The following is a 12,847-nucleotide window of genomic DNA, read 5'->3' on the forward strand; positions in this document are numbered from 1 at the left end:
CAGTTCCATGGTTTCTTTGAACACTAACATTTTAGCCTCGTTTGTTAGAATGTGTGTGTGTATATTGATGTTTCAAAATAATTTGCATACTATTCTAATAATACTGTGTTTCCCCCAAAATAAGACCCGGTCTTATATATATTTTTTGCCTCCAAAAGAGGCACCAGGTCTTATTTTCAGGGGATGTCTTACCCGCTTACCTTAGGACCACTGCAGCCAGAAAGGCCTCTGATGGTGAAATAGAAGCCAGGGGGTCAATCCGGAGCTCATTTCTCAGCTGAAGAGGCCCTTCCAGAAGGCCTCTGATGGCAAAATGAGGTTGGGGGCAATGTCCGTGGGCAGCGGCGAGCAGCCGCAGAAGAAGTGGACCAGCGAGGCAGGGCATGGCAGGCCTGGCTGCAACTGTCCTAAGGTAAATGCAGCCTTGGTGGAGCAGTGGGCTAATGCCTCCTTAAGTAACACCAGCTGCCTGCAATTAGTGCAGGTTCGCATCCCACCAGGCTCAAGGTTGACTCAGCCTTCCATCCTTCCGAGGTAGGTAAAATGAGGACCCAGATTGTTGGGGGCAATTAAGCTGACTTTGTAATAATGCCGCTTGGGGTGTGTGTGAAAGCCCTAATAAGCAGGCATATACATAGAATGAAGGCTATTGCTAAGCACATTGGTTTGTGCTTAAATTGTAAGCCGCCCTGAGTCTTCGGAGAAGGGCGGGATATAAATGGAATAAAAATAAAAATAAAATAAATAGCAAGTCTCAGGAAATCATCTAAACCCAAACTTGAAAAATAACTGTAGATAAAGGAGAAAAGTATTAGTGTATACAAATAGAATATTAGTACTGGAATAATCTTAGAGGTTGCTTAGGCCAACTCAGTTTAGCAATCTTGTAACTAAAATATCCATAAATAGATTTGTCTTAGCTTTTACATACATCTCCTAGAAAGGAATCCTCAGTTCCAGTTCAAGAGTATAAATTATTGTCCCTGTTCCATTAAATATGTAAAGTCTAGCATTTTAAATACTTGCATAGCATCTCCCTAGGGCCAGAATTCTGAGAGTTGAAGTCCACGAGTCATAAAAGAGCCAAGGTTGCTTACCCCCCTGCCCTCCCGAGATTGGAGCAACATTTTAAACCAATGTTTCTCAACCTGGGTGACTTTTAAGACATATGGATATCAACTCCCAGAATTTTCTTCTATGATTTTACAGGCTTAGTTTCCCCATGTTCAAGATATATAAGAAACTGCTGGGAAAGATCAGTCATCAATTTATAGATGATACCCAGTAATATATATTTAGGCCAGATTGAGTAGAAAATGCTGTGGATGTTTTTACCTAGTGTAGCAGAGTGAATTGAACTGAACGCAGACAAGATGGAGTTACTGTTCAAAAGTTAACAGCACACTATGATGATAGCTGTGAATGGGCTTGTGTTTTCTCCTGCAGGAACAAATCCATGACATGAGAGCTCTCCTAGAGCAGGCATATCAAACTGCCGGCCTGTGGGGCAGGTGCATCATACTAAAACCGTGCCCACCTCATTGCTAGCAATAAGGAAAAACAATACGTCGTGTGATGTCACGTGATGTCACAAGTTTGACATGCCTGTCCTAGAGTCATAAGAGTCCCAGCTTCTGACTCCCCAATTGACTCAGAATGTGGAGGAGACTGGTTGTTGACAAGCAAGCAGTGCTACAGAAGAATAACATTTCCATTGCAATGGCTTCCACTGTATTTGCAATTACAATTCATAATGCTGATAAAATTTGGTATTAGACTTTTGTTAAATATGGGACATATCTTAAATTCAGTTTGCCTGTCCTGTGAGTTCAAACTAAGAACTGGGTCAGCAATTGGATCTGAACATACTGCTTTGTTCAAGAGCCAACTTGAAATTTATCTTAATTTTGCCAGTGGGTTTTCTTTATAACCAGTAATTTTATGCCCCTAAATTAGCTGTTAGACATATTTCTACATTACTCAATACTTTCAACCCAACACTTATAGATATGAGAAAAGTATTCTGGACCTTACTTCTTTACTACAGGCAGGAATTCTCATCCATTAAATCTAACAGTTCTAATCTAGCCAGTATCATTAAAAGTTCAAGTTTGTTGTCAAATGTTTATTTGGAAGAAATATCCGAAGTCTTGGATGGCCTCAAGGAAATGAAGTCCCAGCTGTCATAGCAGTCTAAAATAATTGGAATATATTAATTCTAAGCAAAAAGGACAACAAAACTAATCAATCTTAAGATTTTACTAAAATGTTGGTATATTAAGTAAAATACTGTTTGAAGAAATTAATTTTCTTTGAAGCTTTACAGTGTATCTGGGTACTACCATTTACCTACATTTCCACTAGGTGGCAATGGTTACCAGATTATTTATTTCCCTGTTAATAGGAATGCATAAAAGTAGATGTACTTGCTTGTCATAAAACAAAATGCTGAATGGCTACTATAGTACCTTAGATTTTTGCTTTCCAATTCCACACAAAGCTCTACATCACTGTAAGAGGCTGCTGTATATTTCTGTTGGCTACACTAAAATTCTTATTTATCTTGAACACGTGCTAAAACATTGGCCTGCTGTCTTGGGGCAAAATTGTCCTTTATGTATATGAATATATGTCAGTCCAAGAGAGCAAAGTGTTTCACACTGCCAAAGCATTCATCTCTAATTCAAGAAATCCTCTTTTCTGCTTTTAAACAAGAGATGGCCATCCTATCATTTTTACCATGGTCAGCGATGAATAGTACTAGGAATGGTAGTTCAACAACATCACAGGCCACGTTCAAAGATCAAAGGTGAATTCAAACCAGGCTAGAGACCTACTGTGTAACATGTAGCCTGCTTCTATGAAGAGCTAGCTCTATAACTTCAGATCAGCATTCCCTAATCTGTTTTGGCTATTATACTTTAACATTTATTTTAGTTATTAGAAGCACTTTTGGGGGGAAAGCAAAACATACATTCAATCAATAAATAAATGTGTTTATGGTTTAATGTTTTGGAAATTAGGAGAAAGTTTTAATGGGAAGAGCTGTTTGACAGTAGGGGAGAGGCATAATGGCTACTAGGGTTGAGAAGTTCAGGGACTAACCAAGCTATCATAATTTCTTCCCAGCTATTAAATGGCTACCAGGATGGTAGTTTTTTCCCATTGGTCTGCCCTGCCGTTTAGAGGCACAAGAATTCTAGCACAAAACAGATTGACTAGATCTCAGTATAAATATATGGATATAATGTATATTGGAGTGTCTTGCAGCCATTAAAGACAAAAAATCCTAGCACAAAACAGATTAATGTAATATGTGCTCTACTTTGATCTATCTAAACTGTTCATTTTTTGTTTGGTAGGCATTAATAAGAGACAGTCACCTACACAGGTAAGGCTCAACACTATCCTAGAAAACAGTGAAATACCATCCAAATTCCACTTTTGACTAATTACTGTATGGTTCCAATGCTTCAGCTCCTCTTCAGGAAAAGCTGTTCTTCCTAGACTCGGTAAAAAAAATACTGCATGTTTCCACCAAAATCAGCTTTTGTATTTATTCATTTTCTGTCTCTCTTCATATGTGAGTTGGGATCATTGTACTTAACTTTAAATAATGTTAGCAAAGGGTTCTGGAAAAGGGAAAAAGCACCACATTTACCCCTTCTATGCTTTTAATAACAGCTTGATCATCAAGAATTGATTAGGAAATTAATGTATGTATACATGCACGTGTGTATAGTATGTATACAAAATGTATACAAACACATTCATATGTATACATATACATACAGTTGGTTTTTTTATATTATCCAGGTGTTCGACTATTTTTCTCAACGTGTGTGTGTGTGTGTATTTGTAATAAATACTGCTTCTTATTCATTTATCATTTATTAGACTGCAAGCCTAACATGTTCATTGATTAGTGTGCAAATGAACAATGTCTCCAGAAGCATCTGTGATAGAGAGTTCAACCACACCCATAGAAAACTATGGGCAGCATGCTCTAAGTAAGATTACAGCAAGTGGTAGAATAAAAAAAAATAGGTTCTAGGAAATAGCTTTGGAGCCAAAATTAATTATTCCAGGAAGCCTAAAGACTAAGCCTGTTAACTGGGCAGCCACCAAGCAGGGGATTACATTTAATGATCTAATTGCCCTTTCCAGCTCTATGATTCTATCAGCTATGTAGGTTCTGTTTCCCATAATTGGTTTGCCTTCTTTGAAGGTCTGCTTCAAACTACTACTTGCATCCTTTGGAGGCCATGAAAAAAAACCAGAAAGATAGCCATGTTTGCCTGTCTTTAGCACAGGCTACTAAACATCTGGAAGACCACAGGCTTCCGAATTGTTATCCCAAGAAAACCAAGGCATGTTCCTTCCAGAGCCAAATCAGAAGAAACTAGTCAAGGTTTTACGGACACTACTACTGGGTTAATTTGATTTTATTAGTGATATTGTTACCAAAACTCCTGATGGTTCTTACCTGCCTCTGAAGGGACTCTGCCATTGCTTTATTTCTTTGTTACTTGTCTTTTCCTCTGCAGATCGAAATATACAAGCTTATCAATAATGTTTTTGCAAAGACAAGCAAAGGACAAACATAATTGAATGGTTATATTTTTCCAAGGCTCCTGAACTTATCTGCAGGGCTAGGAAATAAGTTAAATTAGTTGCATCCATTTAAATTGTAAAGAAGGTTTACACAAATAGAAGGAAACAGAAATAAAATATGCTTTGTTGTTAAAGAGCCAAACACTGATCCTTAAACAAGTCCTTATTTTTTAGTCATTTTGCTACAGAGCCTTCCTTCAGATGTGGCTCTTGACTGGATTGAATCAGGTTGTTACATCTGATTTGTTTCATCTGAAGCTTTTGTGTGTCTTAAGAAATGCTTTAATAACAGCAACAGAGACAAAGTATTAAAACTAATTATGATAGAGTATATCCCTTTGGTATTAATTACAAATGTTAAGACAGTGTTGATATTCATTTTAAATTGCAGTTGGATTTATGTTAGTTAGCTAATGGCCCATCCTTCATCTGTTTTATGGGGAAACATCTTGCCAGGCTCCTTCCGTCATACACTTTTCATAAGCTCTGAGGCTATTTAATAAAGACAAAATTACATCTTCTTCCTATTCCCCTCCCCAGCATACACATCCAAATTCATTTTCAACTGGAAAAGAGTAGAGTACTTGCTCAGCTAATCATATACCAGGTTGAAATTCAGCTAATGCCACTATATATCAAATCCATAGCAGGAAAATACTTTCTTTGTTGTTGTTGTTGTTAGTTGCGAAGTCGTGTCTGACCCATCGCGACCCTATGGACAATGTTCCTCCAGGCCTTCCTGTCCTCTACTTTCTTTAGCAGAATTCAAATATCACAAAATAGTGATTTTTTTCAATATACAGTAATCATGTTTAATGGTGGGAATATTAAAAATACTGAAGTTGGAGGTTATCTTTTAAAAGTTATTTAATAGCCCATCTGGAGTTATAGTTTCTAATTAATGACATAAATATTGTGTAGCATTTCTGACCTGCAGAATTCTGTCAGTCCTGATAATTTCACTGAGTATACCTTTATATAATGCTTTTAATTAACTCACTTATAGCTGGAGATGTTACTGAATGACAAATCCCAGCATCTTTTCCCAGGGGTAAAAGGGATTGGTTAATAAAATTTAGAAGAGCACATATTCCCCATCTCTGAATTAATTGACTATTAACACTACAGTATTTTTGGTAATAAATAATAAACCAGTATGAATAATAGAATCAAATTAATGGAAACTGAAAATGTGAAGAAAAGCGAAGGAGAAACTGTATCATAATCAAATCATCATTTTATGTTTAATTATACTACTAATAACATGGTAAAGTTGTTTGGCGCTTGCTATTCTCCCATCTAGCAGACAGCAAGCAGCATCCAGTATGCTTTTTCAGTTGCCAGCATCAGTTGCCCTCGATCTACAATCTGAGAATGCTATTCATTAGATTACTAATTTGATTGAATATAGCAGAATACATAATTCAATAGGAAGACAGTGGGATAATTATCACAGTTAGAGAAAAGGGTAGATCGTAGCAATTTCATAGCGCAACCCTGACCAGTTTAATTTGAAATTTATTCCATTGTGTTCAAGTGGCTTTTTTTCAGGTAAGTGTTTTAGGATCCCTATCTTGTTTTCTTAGCTCTCTAAAGAGAATAGCAAAAGCTGGGGAAAGAATATGCGTTTACTGAGATGCATGTAAATTACTTAAAAAAGAAAAAAAAGACTTTGCTGTCTAATTGCATCTATTTGTAATCACTGCTGATTAGATGATGAGTGGGGAATAGAATAATTAGAACATAAATATTTTATATTTATTCATTTTCATTCCTAAAGCTGCCAAGCCTACCCCTTTAAAAATATATCAAATATTTTGCCCTTTCTGTATTGGGTCTTTTATACACAAACTGATCCTCAGATCTCTTCAGCATTTCTGAAGACCCATGAGCACAACTTCTGAAAACAAATAACACACTTCCTTGCCATTTTAAAATAGAAAGACATGAAATCCAGAACAATAACAAAGTCACCATCCCAAACTCCTCCCACAAAGCGCAGGTAAATCCTTCCACAAAGCTCATATACTATATATATATAACATGATCATGTTGCACCACTCCTCTGCTCCTGCTGACCTTGGTCCTCTTAAATCTGTTAAGTCCCGCTTGACTGCAGCTCTGATGTTATAGGAGGAGCACCCTTCCTTTAACTGAATGTTAATCCCTAAGTCAACTTTTCCTAACCAGAATCTTGATTTGTTTGCCTTCATTCAGCTTATTATTCAACAAGGAACATTTGGGTGCATTATCTGCCCCTTGATTAAGATGGCAGAAAGCAGCAGCAATTTCTTCCCTCAGCATATTGGCAGCATGTTACTAGAAATAACATATCTATTTTCACCTTGAATAAATAAACCAACTGTAAATTCCTTCCTTTTAACAATCTTGATCTTTAATCCCTGCAAATAATATCCTAGAGCAGGGGTGTCGAACTGCTGGCCCATGGGCCAGTTGCATCATGCAGAGGCTGCACCCACCCCAGCTCCAGCAATGCAAAAAAGTTGCAATACATTGCAACACGCAGCAAGTTTGACTTCTTTTTGTTTTTTCTTTGGCTTTTCTCATAAAATTCTTCAAAGCTTTAACAAGCCTATTTTATAAATTCAGTATAGAAAAGTTATCCTGGTCACTCTCTTGGTTTCTTATTTATATATTCCTTTTAATTATTAGGTCACCAGCCAGTTAGCATGTTTTTCTAAATTGTTCTTGTAGCTTGTCATTTTAAATTCATTTTCAGATCAGTCTCAATCTTTGTCAGATATAATTTGTTCCTCTTTCATAATATCTTTAAGCACTATCTTAAAATTAGCTTTGGGGTCCATTATTCAAAAGTATCTTTCAATACATCTCATGTTAAAATATTTTCCTTCATTCTGTAATTTGTTAATCAAGTTTGAGCTTTAAATGTTCTTCTCCTTTAGGGTTTTTTTGAATCTGCTAACCTTCAAACCTTCAAACTCTCATCCTATGATTTTTTTAAAAAAAAGAATTAAAAAGAAAAACATTTTCTCATGGAAAGGATTCTTACATTTAATTAAAAAATCTTCAAATTCATCTAATCCTTAAACTTGTATTTAAAAATTGTTTTGTTAAGGATTTTAGGAAACTCAGTAGAAGGGCGGTTTATAAAAACAAATAAATAAATAAAATAAATAAATATTAACGCAAAGACTAATAGCTAAAATGCAAAGGCTAATACTAAAAAGCAGTTAACAAGCAATTTCCAAGAGTGAAAAGGAAATATGTGAATCCAGTGTCCTTTTGAAGGTTGTTGACCATGATTTGAGGAAAAAAGTTGGCTATACCCTCATCTCCCAGAGCAATAAATCTACCTGAGACCACTGCCTTGCAAGAAGCAACCGTATGAAGCACTTGTGGGGAATCTTAAGTCCTCTCTTTGTCCCAAGAGGAATTACAAAGACCTGGTTTACTTGCAGACTCTCTATTTTGCTATAGTCATATGCTTTGTTTTTAATGGAGCTGTCTTTAGCTTGCCATTTCTTCCCCAGAAGTGCCTGCTTGCTTATTTATGAAATGATGGATTTCTGTTCTCTGCACCTCAAGAAGTTTAAGATAACGCATGTAGAACTCTTTTTCAATCCCAGAAACAACAGTAATTGTATAATCTAAGTTAGGTTGAGATGTAATACTTTACCACAAAGTTGGTCCGTGAAGTTCCATATAGATGACATAGGTTTGAACTTGAGACAGTCCACTTGTGTTGTATTACGACAAAGAGACCCTATGATTCCAGAATCTGCAGTTTTAATTCTATGCATTGGAATTTTTTTAACATAAATGTAGTATGAAGAACTCTAATTACAGTGATTTCTAGAGTTATTTTTTTCATATAAAATTAATTTTAAAAAAGCAAGTATTGCCATGAATTATATAACAAAATCCATTTGCTGATTGTGAAAATCCAAGTGTAGCTTCTCTTGAAATCAGTTCATTTCATACATACATGCATGCACACATTCTGCTCCTATCTCAAAGGCTTCTGATCTTGGCTTAAAAGTTATATGTCCTCCCCACATGTCAGAGTTCTTTTCATCAATGAATCAAGATTCTACAGTGAGGCACATATCTATGATGTTTATTGATCAGGTGTACAAATACACTACCTCCATGATAATGTGCACTGCCATATCTCAAGCTTTTTCCAGCAACTGCTGGGTTCACTGTAAGAGCTTTTAGTTTTACACTGCTTTATTTATTGATACATATAGAAATGTCCCTGAATTGTTATGGAACTTATTTCACTATCATCCGATTTACATAAACTTCACAATTTTTTTTAAGTTTAAATTGCATGTCTGGTGCATTTCACACAAGTGCTGAATCTAGCAGGATGCCCATCATTGGAACAACTGTGAAACACACTGTATTATTCAAATGTTACTCTTGCACATTTCAAGTAGTACTGATTATTATTGTATATTAATAATCCTTATTTTGAGTACTTGAAATGATTTGGGGAAACGGATATTTCTTGTTTTTTATGTAGTATTTCTTCATAATTCTCTCTCTCTCTCTCTCTCTCTCATGTGTGTGTGTGTGTGTGTGTTTGTATAAAAACACTTATTTCCTAACAGCATTATATTTGGTGATTTAATTCTTTGATTCAAGGACAAATACAATAAAAGTATCCCGAGTGAAAGCATAGTATTTTATCTTGTTCTACTCCATTTTATTCTGTGACTTGCGTCAGAGCTAGGACAAGCCCTTTTGCAGCACTATTACTTACCCATATTAAGTGGATTAGTTTAGCCACAGGTCACTGCATCAGTTTCACAAAATGCATGATAACAATTCCTTCATATTTCCTCCAGGAATATCAAAATAATCACCCAGATTAAGTGGGGAAATTCCTAAAGCCTTAGGAAGGCCACATCTGGAATATTACAAAAAAGATGTTGAGACTTTGGAAAAAGTGCAAAGAAGAGCAACTAAGATGATTAAAGTCCTGGAGACTAAAACTTATGAAGAATGGTTGCAGGATTTGGATTTGACTGGTCAAGAGAAAAGAAGGACTGGGGGGGGGACATGATAGCAATATTCCAATATTTGAGAGGCTGCCACAAGGTGGAGGGGGTCAATTTATTCTACAAAGCACCAGAAGGCAAGACAAGAAACAATGGATGGAAACTAATCAAGGAGAGAAACAACCTGGAATTAAGGACAAACTTCCTAACAGTGAGAACAATTAACCAGTGGAACAGCTGTCCACCGGAAGATGTGGGTGCACCATCTCACTGGAGGCTTTTAAGAAGAGACTAGACAATCACTTGCCTAAAATGGTATGGGGGCTCCTGCTTGAGCAAGGGGTTGGACTAGAAGACCTCCAAGGTCCCTTCCAGCTCTACTCCGATTGATTAGCCACAAAATAGAAGCAAGGCAAACTAATTTCATATGCAAATTATCTTGTTTTCACCCACATCATTTACAACTTCACGATGTGCAGATTTCAACTCCCAGGATTCCCTTAACAACCATTCTTGCCGGGGGAGATATGGGCATTGACGTTTACCCATCTTAAACTTGCCGAGTTTGAGATACACTGATCCAGATAGTGCATACAAGACAATGACTAAGGCAGTCCCCTTGTGTAAAATGGAACATATGAGGTGGGGGAGGGTTTACAATGGAATCAGTTCCCCCAGGCCAGGGGCAGGCAACCTCGGCTCTTTTATGACTCATGGACTTCAACTCCCAGAATTCCTGAGCCAGCATAGCTCAGGAATTCTAGGAGTTGAAGTCCATGAGTCATAAAAGAGCCGAGGTTGCCTACCCCTGCCCCAGGCCATGCATGTCGATAGGATCCTGCCCAAGCAATGTTTCAGTATTTGAAATGATCTGGTAGATGTTTTTCATTCACTCAGTATCACCCACAAATTAAAATAATCCCCAAAGTGATTTCAGTATTTTCATTTCTTCACACACTCATTCCACGGTTCACTTACCTCAATATACAAGAAAAGAAAGAAAAAATTACATTGGACAGAAACGCTGTGAGAGGAATATACAGGAGGCCAGGCTCCAATTAACATTTTGCTCAGTCTTCTCTCTCTCTCTCTCTCTCTCTCTCTCTCTCTCTCTCTCTCTCTCTCTCTCTCTCTCTCTCTCTCTCTCTCTCTCTCTCTCTCACTCTCACTCTCACTCTCACTCTCACTGTTGCCTTGGGCATGAATAGTAGTCCTTACACAGAAGGAACGTGCCTTCTCTGGCAAAAGTGAACCACAAATCCAAGCCAAGTCCAATATTTTTATAATCACAGCATAATTGAAGTGGGTTTTGATGGGTTATTTGTAATTAAAGTTTAATATATTTTCCATTTCAAAGTCAAGCAAACCCTCCTCCTATGCCCCACTATCTTCTAGGCAGAGAGAGAGAGAGAGAAATCAATTTTATATAAAACATTAAGGGAAAACCAATACATCAAGTATTGCTGTGAATAGGTTGTGTGTTAGGTAGAACTTTTTCTTCTCAATTGTTTAGCAATAGCAACAAAATAACCAGTCTCCCCCTTTACATTAGAGAAATTAAGTAAACAGGGATATCCTGTGGAAGGGCTGCAAAGCCGCTCAATTCTGACCTTTAAGGTAGAGCAAAAGTGGGCTCAGACCTATTTTAATTCTAAGTTACATTTATGTTTGTTTTGGCATATAGCTCTAGTTAATAGTTCTAGGGGAGCTATTAAAATAATGAAACAGGTCCAATTAGCCTAAAAGTCTCATCTCTTTATGATATGAACTGTGTTTATTTTTATCTAATAGGCACTGACAGCCAACAATCTCTGTGTTATGCACTCATTCCTGAACCAACAGGCCCTTCTCACAATCAGCTACACTCCCATCACCTCCAATTGGGCTACTCTAATGGGGCTGCCCTTATCCAAAAGCTTCAGTTGGTCCAAAATGCAGCATCCCACACAGTTCTGTGCAAACCCAGAACTCTCTGTGGGAGCTGTATTGGTTGCCAATTTGCTTCTAGGTGCAATTCAAAGTGCTGGTGGTCACCTTTAAAGTCCTGCATGGCTTGGGGCCAGAGTATTTAAAAGGCCACCTCTTCTCATTACATTTATCCAGCCCACCAGGTGGGAAGGCAAGGTATGTTGCAGGTCCCATCTATTAATAAAGGACACCTGATGGGACCTGGAAAAGGGGTCTTCCTTCCTTTTGGAACATCATTTTCTTGGGAATAGGTTTTGCCCCCTCCTTGTTACTTTTCCAGAAGGCCCTGAAGTCACGGTTCTTCCAGTGGGCTTGGAGACCCGTGTTGATTCAGAGCTGATCAAGTGTCTTGTATGATTCTGTTTGTGGGGGATGGGGGTACCTGGGGTTTTTATATATTTGATTTTTGATGCTGTACCCCACGAGGAGTCATCGTGTCTGAGTTACGCTGCCAAATAAATATATTCAATAAAGAAATAAATAATCTGATTAGACTTTGCCAAAATTGATCGACAGTGATAACATTTGCTAGCGTCCAGTCTAATCATTAAAGTTCATGATGACTTTATTTTACTAAAAGATTCCTGGTTGGGCAGGATCATGCATGAATTAAAATCAGCCAGCTAGGAAGAAAATGACTGTTGAGTAGCAGGAATCAGGGACAACAATGGTATCACAAGAGGGTTTGGGCAGTGGGTGTAATAGATGAACACCTGCATAAATAAGAGCCTTTTGTTCTAATTTTGTTCCAAATATAAGAGTCTTTGTTCTTATATCCCAAGAATCTGGTAGTTTAGTAATTCTCAAACTTTTTCCTTCATAACCACTATCAAAAAGTCTTTTTTAACTGCTTATCAGAAAGTTCTTACGCTTTCTTAAATTTCTTAAATATTCCTGTTGTCATTCGGTAATAGGTTTATTTTAAAGAAACATGACATTCACCCAATGTTAAGTAATTTACCCAAGTTTGTGAAGCATTGGTTTAGATCCTTGCCCAATCCTAACCCACAAAATCGGTGCCATCCATCTTTCTATCAGCTTGCACTTGGAATGTATTTTAAGTGTTGAAAAGTCATTGTGTCAATTCCTGAAGTGCAAATGTATGACATTTGAACAATTTTCATTTGCTTCAATTTTACACCCTTTTCTGACTTGTACACTAACTACGGCACAAACATAAAGGCATTGCGATGGCTGTGATTTTACATCCTTTTAACTATGGATGGTTCTCTGGCACCCCTTCTAGATGTGCAGAAAATACTGGAAATTCAAAGTTC

The sequence above is a fragment of the Vipera berus genome, assembly GCF_964194415.1.
Source record: "Vipera berus genome assembly, chromosome: 4".
In the NCBI taxonomy this organism is placed as follows: domain Eukaryota; kingdom Metazoa; phylum Chordata; class Lepidosauria; order Squamata; family Viperidae; genus Vipera; species Vipera berus.